Below are 15,732 nucleotides of genomic sequence, written 5' to 3' on the forward strand. Positions count from 1 at the left end.
ATAGCACTTTCGCACTTGTAACGGTACAACACGCAGTATTTGGCTTGTTCATGCCGTTTTGTGTGCTTTCACAACATTTTACCTATCGCAGTTTCGTACTCGCAATAAAACAACACTATCTCGTTAGATGACGTCGTTTTTGGTGGTTTCACGACGCTACCTAGCTTAAACTAACATAACTCAACCTAACATAACCTTCGCACTTCTATCGTTAGAAAACGTTTTACTCGCTACTTTACATTGCTTTCTACAACATTACGACGGTTTCAAGCGCTTTCACATTAGATATCGCAGTTCCCGACTTGTAAAGGTGAAAAACACTGCATCTCACTAAGTGACATTGTTTATTGTGGTTTTACGACGGTTCATACCTTAACCTAAAATAACCTAACCCAACTCAACCCAACCTAACCTAACCTAACCTAACCTAACCTAACCTAACCTAACCTAACGACGGTTGCAAGCGCTTTCACATTAAATATCGCAGTTCCCCACTTTTAATGGTGAAAAACACTGCATCTCAGTAATTGACATTGTTTAATGCGGTTTTACGACGGTTCATATCTTAACCTAACCTAACATTCGCACTTGTATCTAAAAACGCTCTATTACACTGTTGTGTTAACAATTACGATATTTGCATAACCTCACAGTTTTTCACCAACTTATTGCAGTACAGAACGCTGTATCTCGCTAAATGACATTGTTCTTTAAGGTTTCACGATGCTTGCATGCGCTTTAACGAGAATATCACAATATAGCAGTTTCGCACTTGTAACGGTAGAACACGCAGTATTTGGCTTGTTCATGCCGTTTTGTGTGCTTTCACAACGTTTCACCTATCGCAGTTTAATACTCGCTATAAAAGAACACTATCTCGTTAGATGACGTCGTTTTTGGTAGTTTCACGACGCTACCTAGCTTAAACTAACCTAACCTAACCTAACCTTCGCACTTCTATCGTTAGAAAACGTTTTACTCGCCACTTTACAATGTTTTCTACAAGATTACGGCGGTTTCATGCGCTTTCACATTAGATATCGTAGTTCCCGACTTGTAATGTTGAAAAACACTACATCTCACTAAGTGACATTGTTTAATGCGGTTTTACGACGGTTGATATGTCAACCTAACCTAACATTCGCACTTGTATCTAAAGACGCTCAATTACACTGTTTCGTTCACAATTACGATATTTGCTTGACCTCACAGTTTCTCACCAACTTATTACAGTACAGAACGCTGTATCTCGCTAAATGACATCGTTCTTTAAGGTTTCACGATACTTGCATGCGCTTTACCGAGAATGTCACAACATAGCAGTTTCGCACTTGTAACGGTACAACACGCAGTATTTGGCTTGTTCATGCCGTTTTGTGTGCTTTCACAACATTTTACCTATCGCAGTTTCGTACTCGCATTAAAACAACACTATCTCGTTAGATGACGTCGTTTTTGGTGGTTTCACGACGCTACCTAGCTTAAACTAACATAACTCAAACTAACCGAACCTTCGCACTTTTATCGTTAGAAAACGTTTTATTCGCTACTTTACAATGTTTTCTACAAGATTACGACGGTTTCATGCGCTTTCACATTAGATATCGCAGTTCCCGACTTGTAATGGTGAAAAACACAGCATCTCACTAAGTGACATTGTTTAATGCGGTTTTAGCGCGGTTCATATCTTAACCTAACCTAACCTTACCTAAACCAACCTAACCTAACTTAACCTAACCAAACCTTACCTAACATACCCTAACCTAACCTAACCTAACCAAACCTAACCTAACCTAACCTAACGTAACCTAACCTAACCTAACCTAACCTAACTTAACCTAACGACGTTTGCAAGCGCTTTCACATTAGATATCGCAGTTCCCGACTTGTAATGGTGAAAAACACTGCATCTCACTAAGTGACATTGATTAATGCGGTTTTACGACGGTTCATATCTTAACCTAACCTAACATTCGCACTTGTATTAAAAAACGCTCTATTACACTGTTTCGTTCACAATTACGATATTTGCTTGACCTCACAGTTTCTCACCAACTTATTACAGTACAGAACGCTGTATCTCGCTAAATGACATCGTTCTTTAAGGTTTCACGATACTTGCATGCGCTTTACCGAGAATGTCACAACATAGCACTTTCGCACTTGTAACGGTACAACACGCAGTATTTGGCTTGTTCATGCCGTTTTGTGTGCTTTCACAACATTTCACCTATCGCAGTTTCGTACTCGCAATAAAACAACACTATCTCGTTAGATGACGTTGTTTTTGGTAGTTTCACGACGCTACCTAGCTTAAACTAACATAACTCAACCTAACATGACCTTCGCACTTCTATCGTTAGAAAACGTTTTACTCGCTACTTTACATTGCTTTCTACAACATTACGACGGTTTCAAGCGCTTTCACATTAGATATCACAGTTCCCAACTTGTAAAGGTGAAAAACACTGCATCTCACTAAGTGACATTGTTTATTGCGGTTTTACGACGGTTCATACCTTAACCTAACGTAACCTAACCTAACCTAACCCAACCTAACCTAACCTAACCTAACCTAACCTAACCAAACCTAACCTAACGTAACCTAACCTAACCTAACCTAACCTAACCTAACGACGTTTGCAAGCGCTTTCACATTAGATATCGCAGTTCCCAACTTGTAATGGTGAAAAACACTGCATCTCACTAAGTGACATTGTTTAATGCGGTTTTACGACGGTTCATATCTTAACCTAACCTAACATTCGTACTTGTATTGAAAAACGCTCTATTACACTGTTTCTTTCACAATTACGATATTTGCATAACCTCACAGTTTTTCACCAACTTATTGCAGTACAGAACGCTGTATCTCGCTAAATGACATTGTTCTTTAAGGTTTCACGATGCTTGCATGCGCTTTAACGAGAATATCACAATATAGCAGTTTCGCACTTGTAACGGTAGAACACGCAGTATTTGGCTTGTTCATGCCGTTTTGTGTGCATTCACAACATTTCACCTATCGCAGTTTAATACTCGCAATAAAACAACACTATCTCGTTAGATGACGTCGTTTTTGGTAGTTTCACGACGCTACCTAGCTTAAACTAACCTAACCTAACCTAACCTTCGCACTTCTATTGTTAGAAAACGTTTTACTCGCAACTTTACAATGTTTTCTACAAGATTACGACGGTTTCATGCGCTTTCACATTAGATATCGTAGTTCCCGACTTGTAATGTTGAAAAACACTACATCTCACTAAGTGACATTGTTTAATGCGGTTTTACGACGGTTGATATGTCAACCTAACCTAACATTCGCACTTGTATCTAAAGACGCTCAATTACACTGTTTCGTTCACAATTACGATATTTGCTTGACCTCACAGTTTCTCACCAACTTATTACAGTACAGAACGCTGTATCTCGCTAAATGACATCGTTCTTTAAGGTTTCACGATACTTGCATGCGCTTTACCGAGAATGTCACAACATAGCAGTTTCGCACTTGTAACGGTACAACACGCAGTATTTGGCTTGTTCATGCCGTTTTGTGTGCTTTCACAACATTTTACCTATCGCAGTTTCGTACTCGCATTAAAACAACACTATCTCGTTAGATGACGTCGTTTTTGGTGGTTTCACGATGCTACCTAGCTTAAACTAACATAACTCAAACTAACCGAATCTTCGCACTTTTATCGTTAGAAAACGTTTTATTCGCTACTTTACAATGTTTTCTACAAGATTACGACGGTTTCATGCGCTTTCACATTAGATATCGCAGTTCCCGACTTGTAATGGTGAAAAACACAGCATCTCACTAAGTGACATTGTTTAATGCGGTTTTAGCGCGGTTCATATCTTAACCTAACCTAACCTTACCTAAACCAACCTAACCTAACCTAACCTAACCAAACCTTACCTAACATACCCTAACCTAACCTAACCTAACCTAACCAAACCTAACCTAACCTAACCTAACCTAACGTAACCTAACCTAACCTAACCTAACCTAACCTAACCTAACCTAACGACGTTTGCAAGCGCTTTCACATTAGATATCGCAGTTCCCGACTTGTAATGGTGAAAAACACTGCATCTCACTAAGTGACATTGATTAATGCGGTTTTACGACGGTTCATATCTTAACCTAACCTAACATTCGCACTTGTATTAAAAAACGCTCTATTACACTGTTTCGTTCACAATTAGGATATTTGCTTGACCTCACAGTTTCTCACCAACTTATTACAGTACAGAACGCTGTATCTCGCTAAATGACATCGTTCTTTAAGGTTTCACAATACTTGCATGCGCTTTACCGAGAATGTCACAACATAGCAGTTTCGCACTTGTAACGGTACAACACGCAGTATTTGGCTTGTTCATGCCGTTTTGTGTGCTTTCACAACATTTCACCTATCGCAGTTTCGTACTCGCAATAAAACAACACTATCTCGTTAGATGACGTTGTTTTTGGTAGTTTCACGACGCTACCTAGCTTAAACTAACATAACTCAACCTAACATGACCTTCGCACTTCTATCGTTAGAAAACGTTTTACTCGCTACTTTACATTGCTTTCTACAACATTACGACGGTTTCAAGCGCTTTCACATTAGATATCACAGTTCCCAACTTGTAAAGGTGAAAAACACTGCATCTCACTAAGTGACATTGTTTAATGCGGTTTTACGACGGTTCATACCCTAACCTAACCTAACCTAACCTAACCTAACCTTACCTAACCTAACCTAACCTAACCCAACCCAACCCAACCTAACCTAACCTAACCTAACCTAAACTAACCTAACCCAACCTAACCTAACCTAACCTAACCTAACCCAACCTAACCCAACCCAACCCAACCTAACCTAACCTAACCTAACCTAACCTAACCTAACCTAACTTAACCTAACCTAACGTAACCTAACCTAACCTATTCTAACGTAACCTAACCTTACCTGACCTAACCTAACCTAACGTAACCTAACCTAACCTAACATAACCTAACGTAACCTAACCTAACCTAACCTAATGTAACCTAACCTAACCTAACCCAACCTAACCCAACCCAACCCAACCCAACAACACCCAACCCAACATAACATAACCTAACCTAACCTTACCTAACCTACCCTAACCTAACGTAACCTAACCTAACCTAACCTAACGTAACCTAACCTAACCTAACGTAACCTAACCTAACCTAACCTGACCTAACCCAACCTAACCTAACCTAACCTAACCTAACCCAACTCAACCCAACCTAACCTAATCTAACCTAACCTAACCTAACCTAACCGAAGCTAACCTAACCTAACCTAACCTAACCTAACCTAACCTAATGACGGTTGCAAGCGCTTTCACATTAAATATCGCAGTTCCCCACTTTTAATGGTGAAAAACACTGCATCTCACTAAGTGACATTGTTTAATGCGGTTTTACGACGGTTGATATGTCAACCTAACCTAACATTCGCACTTGTATCTAAAGACGCTCAATTACACTTTTTCGTGCACAATTACGATATTTGCTTGACCTCACAGTTTCTCACCAACTTATTACAGTACAGAACGCTGTATCTCGCTAAATGACATCGTTTTTTAAGGTTTCACGATACTTGCATGCGCTTTACCGAGAATGTCACAACATAGCACTTTCGCACTTGTAACGGTACAACACGCAGTATTTGGCTTGTTCATGCCGTTTTGTGTGCTTTCACAACATTTTACCTATCGCAGTTTCGTACTCGCAATAAAACAACACTATCTCGTTAGATGACGTCGTTTTTGGTGGTTTCACGACGCTACCTAGCTTAAACTAACATAACTCAACCTAACATAACCTTCGCACTTCTATCGTTAGAAAACGTTTTACTCGCTACTTTACATTGCTTTCTACAACATTACGACGGTTTCAAGCGCTTTCACATTAGATATCGCAGTTCCCGACTTGTCAAGGTGAAAAACACTGCATCTCACTAAGTGACATTGTTTATTGTGGTTTTACGACGGTTCATACCTTAACCTAAAATAACCTAACCCAACTCAACCCAACCTAACCTAATCTAACCTAACCTAACCTAACCTAACCTAACCAAACCTAACCTAACCTAACCTAACCTAACCTAACCTAACGACGGTTGCAAGCGCTTTCACATTAAATATCGCAGTTCCCCACTTTTAATGGTGAAAAACACTGCATCTCAGTAATTGACATTGTTTAATGCGGTTTTACGACGGTTCATATCTTAACCTAACCTAACATTCGCACTTGTATCTAAAAACGCTCTATTACACTGTTGTGTTAACAATTACGATATTTGCATAACCTCACAGTTTTTCACCAACTTATTGCAGTACAGAACGCTGTATCTCGCTAAATGACATTGTTCTTTAAGGTTTCACGATGCTTGCATGCGCTTTAACGAGAATATCACAATATAGCAGTTTCGCACTTGTAACGGTAGAACACGCAGTATTTGGCTTGTTCATGCCGTTTTGTGTGCTTTCACAACGTTTCACCTATCGCAGTTTAATACTCGCTATAAAACAACACTATCTCGTTAGATGACGTCGTTTTTGGTAGTTTCACGACGCTACCTAGCTTAAACTAACCTAACCTAACCTAACCTTCGCACTTCTATCGTTAGAAAACGTTTTACTCGCCACTTTACAATGTTTTCTACAAGATTACGGCGGTTTCATGCGCTTTCACATTAGATATCGTAGTTCCCGACTTGTAATGTTGAAAAACACTACATCTCACTAAGTGACATTGTTTAATGCGGTTTTACGACGGTTGATATGTCAACCTAACCTAACATTCGCACTTGTATCTAAAGACGCTCAATTACACTGTTTCGTTCACAATTACGATATTTGCTTGACCTCACAGTTTCTCACCAACTTATTACAGTACAGAACGCTGTATCTCGCTAAATGACATCGTTCTTTAAGGTTTCACGATACTTGCATGCGCTTTACCGAGAATGTCACAACATAGCAGTTTCGCACTTGTAACGGTACAACACGCAGTATTTGGCTTGTTCATGCCGTTTTGTGTGCTTTCACAACATTTTACCTATCGCAGTTTCGTACTCGCATTAAAACAACACTATCTCGTTAGATGACGTCGTTTTTGGTGGTTTCACGACGCTACCTAGCTTAAACTAACATAACTCAAACTAACCGAACCTTCGCACTTTTATCGTTAGAAAACGTTTTATTCGCTACTTTACAATGTTTTCTACAAGATTACGACGGTTTCATGCGCTTTCACATTAGATATCGCAGTTCCCGACTTGTAATGGTGAAAAACACAGCATCTCACTAAGTGACATTGTTTAATGCGGTTTTAGCGCGGTTCATATCTTAACCTAACCTAACCTTACCTAAACCAACCTAACCTAACTTAACCTAACCAAACCTTACCTAACATACCCTAACCTAACCTAACCTAACCAAACCTAACCTAACCTAACCTAACCTAACGTAACCTAACCTAACCTAACCTAACCTAACTTAACCTAACGACGTTTGCAAGCGCTTTCACATTAGATATCGCAGTTCCCGACTTGTAATGGTGAAAAACACTGCATCTCACTAAGTGACATTGATTAATGCGGTTTTACGACGGTTCATATCTTAACCTAACCTAACATTCGCACTTGTATTAAAAAACGCTCTATTACACTGTTTCGTTCACAATTACGATATTTGCTTGACCTCACAGTTTCTCACCAACTTATTACAGTACAGAACGCTGTATCTCGCTAAATGACATCGTTCTTTAAGGTTTCACGATACTTGCATGCGCTTTACCGAGAATGTCACAACATAGCAGTTTCGCACTTGTAACGGTACAACACGCAGTATTTGGCTTGTTCATGCCGTTTTGTGTGCTTTCACAACATTTTACCTATCGCAGTTTCGTACTCGCATTAAAACAACACTATCTCGTTAGATGACGTCGTTTTTGGTGGTTTCACGATGCTACCTAGCTTAAACTAACATAACTCAAACTAACCGAATCTTCGCACTTTTATCGTTAGAAAACGTTTTATTCGCTACTTTACAATGTTTTCTACAAGATTACGACGGTTTCATGCGCTTTCACATTAGATATCGCAGTTCCCGACTTGTAATGGTGAAAAACACAGCATCTCACTAAGTGACATTGTTTAATGCGGTTTTAGCGCGGTTCATATCTTAACCTAACCTAACCTTACCTAAACCAACCTAACCTAACCTAACCTAACCAAACCTTACCTAACATACCCTAACCTAACCTAACCTAACCTAACCAAACCTAACCTAACCTAACCTAACCTAACGTAACCTAACCTAACCTAACCTAACCTAACCTAACCTAACGACGTTTGCAAGCGCTTTCACATTAGATATCGCAGTTCCCGACTTGTAATGGTGAAAAACACTGCATCTCACTAAGTGACATTGATTAATGCGGTTTTACGACGGTTCATATCTTAACCTAACCTAACATTCGCACTTGTATTAAAAAACGCTCTATTACACTGTTTCGTTCACAATTAGGATATTTGCTTGACCTCACAGTTTCTCACCAACTTATTACAGTACAGAACGCTGTATCTCGCTAAATGACATCGTTCTTTAAGGTTTCACAATACTTGCATGCGCTTTACCGAGAATGTCACAACATAGCAGTTTCGCACTTGTAACGGTACAACACGCAGTATTTGGCTTGTTCATGCCGTTTTGTGTGCTTTCACAACATTTCACCTATCGCAGTTTCGTACTCGCAATAAAACAACACTATCTCGTTAGATGACGTTGTTTTTGGTAGTTTCACGACGCTACCTAGCTTAAACTAACATAACTCAACCTAACATGACCTTCGCACTTCTATCGTTAGAAAACGTTTTACTCGCTACTTTACATTGCTTTCTACAACATTACGACGGTTTCAAGCGCTTTCACATTAGATATCACAGTTCCCAACTTGTAAAGGTGAAAAACACTGCATCTCACTAAGTGACATTGTTTAATGCGGTTTTACGACGGTTCATACCCTAACCTAACCTAACCTAACCTAACCTAACCTTACCTAACCTAACCTAACCTAACCCAACCCAACCCAACCTAACCTAACCTAACCTAACCTAAACTAAAGTGCTTATTTGGGCCGGTTGGTACATGGTCAACGAAGTGAAAAAACAGCGCGTAACACAGGACACAGGACAGAGAAGAGAGCGCCTCGTCCGTCTCTTCTCTGTCCTGTGTCCTGTGTTACGCGCTGTTTTTTCACTTCGTTAACCTAAACTAACCTAACCCAACCTAACCTAACCTAACCTAACCTAACCCAACCTAAACCAACCCAACCCAACCTAACCTAACCTAACCTAACCTAACCTAACCTAACTTAACCTAACCTAACGTAACCTAACCTAACCTATTCTAACGTAACCTAACCTTACCTGACCTAACCTAACCTAACGTAACCTAACCTAACCTAACATAACCTAACGTAACCTAACCTAACCTAACCTAATGTAACCTAACCTAACCTAACCCAACCTAACCCAACCCAACCCAACAACACCCAACCCAACATAACATAACCTAACCTAACCTTACCTAACCTAACCTAACCTAACGTAACCTAACCTAACCTAACGTAACCTAACCTAACCTAACGTAACCTAACCTAACCTAACCTGACCTAACCCAACCTAACCTAACCTAACCTAACCTAACCCAACTCAACCCAACCTAACCTAATCTAACCTAACCTAACCTAACCTAACCGAAGCTAACCTAACCTAACCTAACCTAACCTAACCTAACCTAATGACGGTTGCAAGCGCTTTCACATTAAATATCGCAGTTCCCCACTTTTAATGGTGAAAAACACTGCATCTCACTAAGTGACATTGTTTAATGCGGTTTTACGACGGTTGATATGTCAACCTAACCTAACATTCGCACTTGTATCTAAAGACGCTCAATTACACTTTTTCGTTCACAATTACGATATTTGCTTGACCTCACAGTTTCTCACCAACTTATTACAGTACAGAACGCTGTATCTCGCTAAATGACATCGTTTTTTAAGGTTTCACGATACTTGCATGCGCTTTACCGAGAATGTCACAACATAGCACTTTCGCACTTGTAACGGTACAACACGCAGTATTTGGCTTGTTCATGCCGTTTTGTGTGCTTTCACAACATTTTACCTATCGCAGTTTCGTACTCGCAATAAAACAACACTATCTCGTTAGATGACGTCGTTTTTGGTGGTTTCACGACGCTACCTAGCTTAAACTAACATAACTCAACCTAACATAACCTTCGCACTTCTATCGTTAGAAAACGTTTTACTCGCTACTTTACATTGCTTTCTACAACATTACGACGGTTTCAAGCGCTTTCACATTAGATATCGCAGTTCCCGACTTGTAAAGGTGAAAAACACTGCATCTCACTAAGTGACATTGTTTATTGTGGTTTTACGACGGTTCATACCTTAACCTAACGTAACCTAACCCAACTCAACCCAACCTAACCTAATCTAACCTAACCTAACCTAACCTAACCTAACCTAACCAAACCTAACCTAACCTAACCTAACCTAACCTAACGACGGTTGCAAGCGCTTTCACATTAAATATCGCAGTTCCCCACTTTTAATGGTGAAAAACACTGCATCTCAGTAATTGACATTGTTTAATGCGGTTTTACGACGGTTCATATCTTGACCTAACCTAACATTCGCACTTGTATCTAAAAACGCTCTATTACACTGTTGTGTTAACAATTACGATATTTGCATAACCTCACAGTTTTTCACCAACTTATTGCAGTACAGAACGCTGTATCTCGCTAAATGACATTGTTCTTTAAGGTTTCACGATGCTTGCATGCGCTTTAACGAGAATATCACAATATAGCAGTTTCGCACTTGTAACGGTAGAACACGCAGTATTTGGCTTGTTCATGCCGTTTTGTGTGCTTTCACAACGTTTCACCTATCGCAGTTTAATACTCGCTATAAAACAACACTATCTCGTTAGATGACGTCGTTTTTGGTAGTTTCACGACGCTACCTAGCTTAAACTAACCTAACCTAACCTAACCTTCGCACTTCTATCGTTAGAAAACGTTTTACTCGCCACTTTACAATGTTTTCTACAAGATTACGGCGGTTTCATGCGCTTTCACATTAGATATCGTAGTTCCCGACTTGTAATGTTGAAAAACACTACATCTCACTAAGTGACATTGTTTAATGCGGTTTTACGACGGTTGATATGTCAACCTAACCTAACATTCGCACTTGTATCTAAAGACGCTCAATTACACTGTTTCGTTCACAATTACGATATTTGCTTGACCTCACAGTTTCTCACCAACTTATTACAGTACAGAACGCTGTATCTCGCTAAATGACATCGTTCTTTAAGGTTTCACGATACTTGCATGCGCTTTACCGAGAATGTCACAACATAGCTCTTTCGCACTTGTAACGGTACAACACGCAGTATTTGGCTTGTTCATGCCGTTTTGTGTGCTTTCACAACATTTTACCTATCGCAGTTTCGTACTCGCAATAAAACAACACAATCTCGTTAGATGACGTCGTTTTTGGTGGTTTCACGACGCTACCTAGCTCAAACTAACCGAACCTTCGCACTTCTATCGTTAGAAAACGTTTTATTCGCTACTTTACAATGTTTTCTACAAGATTACGACGGTTTCATGCGCTTTCACATTAGATATCGCAGTTCCCGACTTGTAATGGTGAAAAACACAGCATCTCACTAAGTGACATTGTTTAATGCGGTTTTAGCGCGGTTCATATCTTAACCTAACCTAACCTTACCTAAACCAACCTAACCTAACCTAACCTAACCAAACCTTACCTAACATACCCTAACTTAACCTAACCTAACCTAACCTAACCAAACCTAACCTAACCTAACCTAACGTAACCTAACCTAACCTAACCTAACCTAACGACGTTTGCAAGCGCTTTCACATTAGATATCGCAGTTCCCGACTTGTAATGGTGAAAAACACTGCATCTCACTAAGTGACATTGTTTAATGCGGTTTTACGACGGTTCATATCTTAACCTAACCTAACATTCGCACTTGTATTAAAAAACGCTCTATTACACTGTTTCGTTCACAATTAGGATATTTGCATAACCTCACAGTTTTTCACCAACTTATTGCAGTACAGAACGCTGTATCTCGCTAAATGACATCGTTCTTTAAGGTTTCACGATGCTTGCATGCGCTTTAACGAGAATATCACAACATAGCAGTTTCGCACTTGTAACGGTACAACACGCAGTATTTGGCTTGTTCATGCCGTTTTGTGTGCTTTCACAACATTTCACCTATCGCAGTTTCGTACTCGCAATAAAACAACACTATCTCGTTAGATGACGTTGTTTTTGGTAGTTTCACGACGCTACCTAGCTTAAACTAACATAACTCAACCTAACATGACCTTCGCACTTCTATCGTTAGAAAACGTTTTACTCGCTACTTTACATTGCTTTCTACAACATTACGACGGTTTCAAGCGCTTTCACATTAGATATCACAGTTCCCAACTTGTAAAGGTGAAAAACACTGCATCTCACTAAGTGACATTGTTTAATGCGGTTTTACGACGGTTCATACCTTAACCTAACCTAACCTAACCTAACCTAACCTTACCTAACCTAACCTAACCTAACCCAACCCAACCCAACCTAACCTAACCTAACCTAACCTTACCTAACCTAACCTAACCTAACCCAACCCAACCCAACCTAACCTAACCTAACCTAACCTAAACTAACCTAACCCAACCTAACCTAACCTAACCTAACCTAACCCAACCTAACCCAACCCAACCCAACCTAACCTAACCTAAGCTAACCTAACCTAACCTAACCAAACCTAACCTAACCTTACTTAGCCTAACCTAACGTAACCTAACCTAACCTATTCTAACGTAACCTAACCTTACCTGACCTAACCTAACCTAACCTAACCTAACATAACCTAACGTAACCTAACCTAACCTAACCTAACGTAACCTAACCTAACCTAACCCAACCTAACCCAACCCAACCCAACCCAACAACACCCAACCCAACCTAATCTAACCTAACCTAACCTTACCTAACCTAACCAAATTATCCTTACCTAACCTAACCTAACCTAACGTAACCTAACCTAACCTAACCTAACGTAACCTAACCTAACCTAACGTAACCTAACCTAACCTAACCTGACCTAACCCAACCTAACCTAACCTAACCTAACCTAACCCAACTCAACCCAACCTAACCTAATTTAACCTACCCTAACCTAACCTAACCTAACCTAACCAAACCTAACCTAACGTAACCTAACCTAACCTAACCTAACCTAACCTAACGACGTTTGCAAGCGCTTTCACATTAGATATCGCAGTTCCCAACTTGTAATGGTGAAAAACACTGCATCTCACTAAGTGACATTGTTTAATGCGGTTTTACGACGGTTCATATCTTAACCTAACCTAACATTCGTACTTGTATTGAAAAACGCTCTATTACACTGTTTCGTTCACAATTACGATATTTGCATAACCTCACAGTTTTTCACCAACCTATTGCAGTACAGAACGCTGTATCTCGCTAAATGACGTTGTTCTTTAAGGTTTCACGATGCTTGCATGCGCTTTAACGAGAATATCACAATATAGCAGTTTCGCACTTGTAACGGTAGAACACGCAGTATTTGGCTTGTTCATGCCGTTTTGTGTGCATTCACAACATTTCACCTATCGCAGTTTAATACTTGCAATAAAACAACACTATCTCGTTAGATGACGTCGTTTTTGGTAGTTTCACGACGCTACCTAGCTTAAACTAACCTAACCTAACCTAACCTTCGCACTTCTATCGTTAGAAAACGTTTTACTCGCAACTTTACAATGTTTTCTACAAGATTACGACGGTTTCATGCGCTTTCACATTAGATATCGTAGTTCCCGACTTGTAATGTTGAAAAACACTACATCTCACTAAGTGACATTGTTTAATGCGGTTTTACGACGGTTGATATGTCAACCTAACCTAACATTCGCACTTGTATCTAAAGACGCTCAATTACACTGTTTCGTTCACAATTACGATATTTGCTTGACCTCACAGTTTCTCACCAACTTATTACAGTACAGAACGCTGTATCTCGCTAAATGACATCGTTCTTTAAGGTTTCACGATACTTGCATGCGCTTTACCGAGAATGTCACAACATAGCAGTTTCGCACTTGTAACGGTACAACACGCAGTATTTGGCTTGTTCATGCCGTTTTGTGCGCTTTCACAACATTTTACCTATCGCAGTTTCGTACTCGCATTAAAACAACACTATCTCGTTAGATGACGTCGTTTTTGGTGGTTTCACGACGCTACCTAGCTTAAACTAACATAACTCAACCTAACATAGCCTTCGCACTTTTATCGTTAGAAAACGTTTTATTCGCTACTTTACATTGCTTTCTACAACATTACGACGGTTTCAAGCGCTTTCACATTAGATATCGCAGTTCCCGACTTGTAAAGGTGAAAAACACTGCATCTCACTAAGTGACATTGTTTATTGCGGTTTTACGACGGTTCATACCTTAACCTAACGTAACCTAACCTAACCTAACCCAACCTAACCTAACATAACCTAACCTAACCTAACCTAACCAAACCTAACCTAACGTAACCTAACCTAACCTAACCTAACCTAACCTAACGACGTTTGCAAGCGCATTCACATTAGATATCGCAGTTCCCAACTTGTAATGGTGAAAAACACTGCATCTCACTAAGTGACATTGTTTAATGCGGTTTTACGACGGTTCATATCTTAACCTAACCTAACATTCGTACTTGTATTGAAAAACGCTCTATTACACTGTTTCGTTCACAATTACGATATTTGCATAACCTCACAGTTTTTCACCAACTTATTGCAGTACAGAACGCTGTATCTCGCTAAATGACATTGTTTTTTAAGGTTTCACGATGCTTGCATGCGCTTTAACGAGAATATCACAATATAGCAGTTTCGCACTTGTAACGGTAGAACACGCAGTATTTGGCTTGTTCATGCCGTTTTGTGTGCTTTCACAACATTTTACCTATCGCAGTTTCGTACTCGCATTAAAACAACACTATCTCGTTAGATGACGTCGTTTTTGGTGGTTTCACGACGCTACCTAGCTTAAACTAACATAACTCAAACTAACCGAACCTTCGCACTTCTATCGTTAGAAAACGTTTTACTCGCTACTTTACATTGCTTTCTACAACATTACGACGGTTTCAAGCGCTTTCACATTAGATATCACAGTTCCCAACTTGTAAAGGTGAAAAACACTGCATCTCACTAAGTGACATTGTTTAATGCGGTTTTACGACGGTTCATACCTTAACCTAACCTAACCTAACCTAACCTAACCTTACCTAACCTAACCTAACCTAACCCAACCCAACCCAACCTAACCTAACCTAACCTAACCTAAACTAACCTAACCCAACCTAACCTAACCTAACCTAACCCAACCTAACCCAACCCAACCCAACCTAACCTAACCTAAGCTAACCTAACCTAACCTAACCAAACCTAACCTAACCTAACTTAACCTAACCTAACGTAACCTAACCTAACCTATTCTAACGTAACCTAACCTTAC

Source organism: Rhipicephalus microplus, chromosome 3 (assembly GCF_043290135.1).
Source record: "Rhipicephalus microplus isolate Deutch F79 chromosome 3, USDA_Rmic, whole genome shotgun sequence".
NCBI lineage: Eukaryota > Metazoa > Arthropoda > Arachnida > Ixodida > Ixodidae > Rhipicephalus > Rhipicephalus microplus.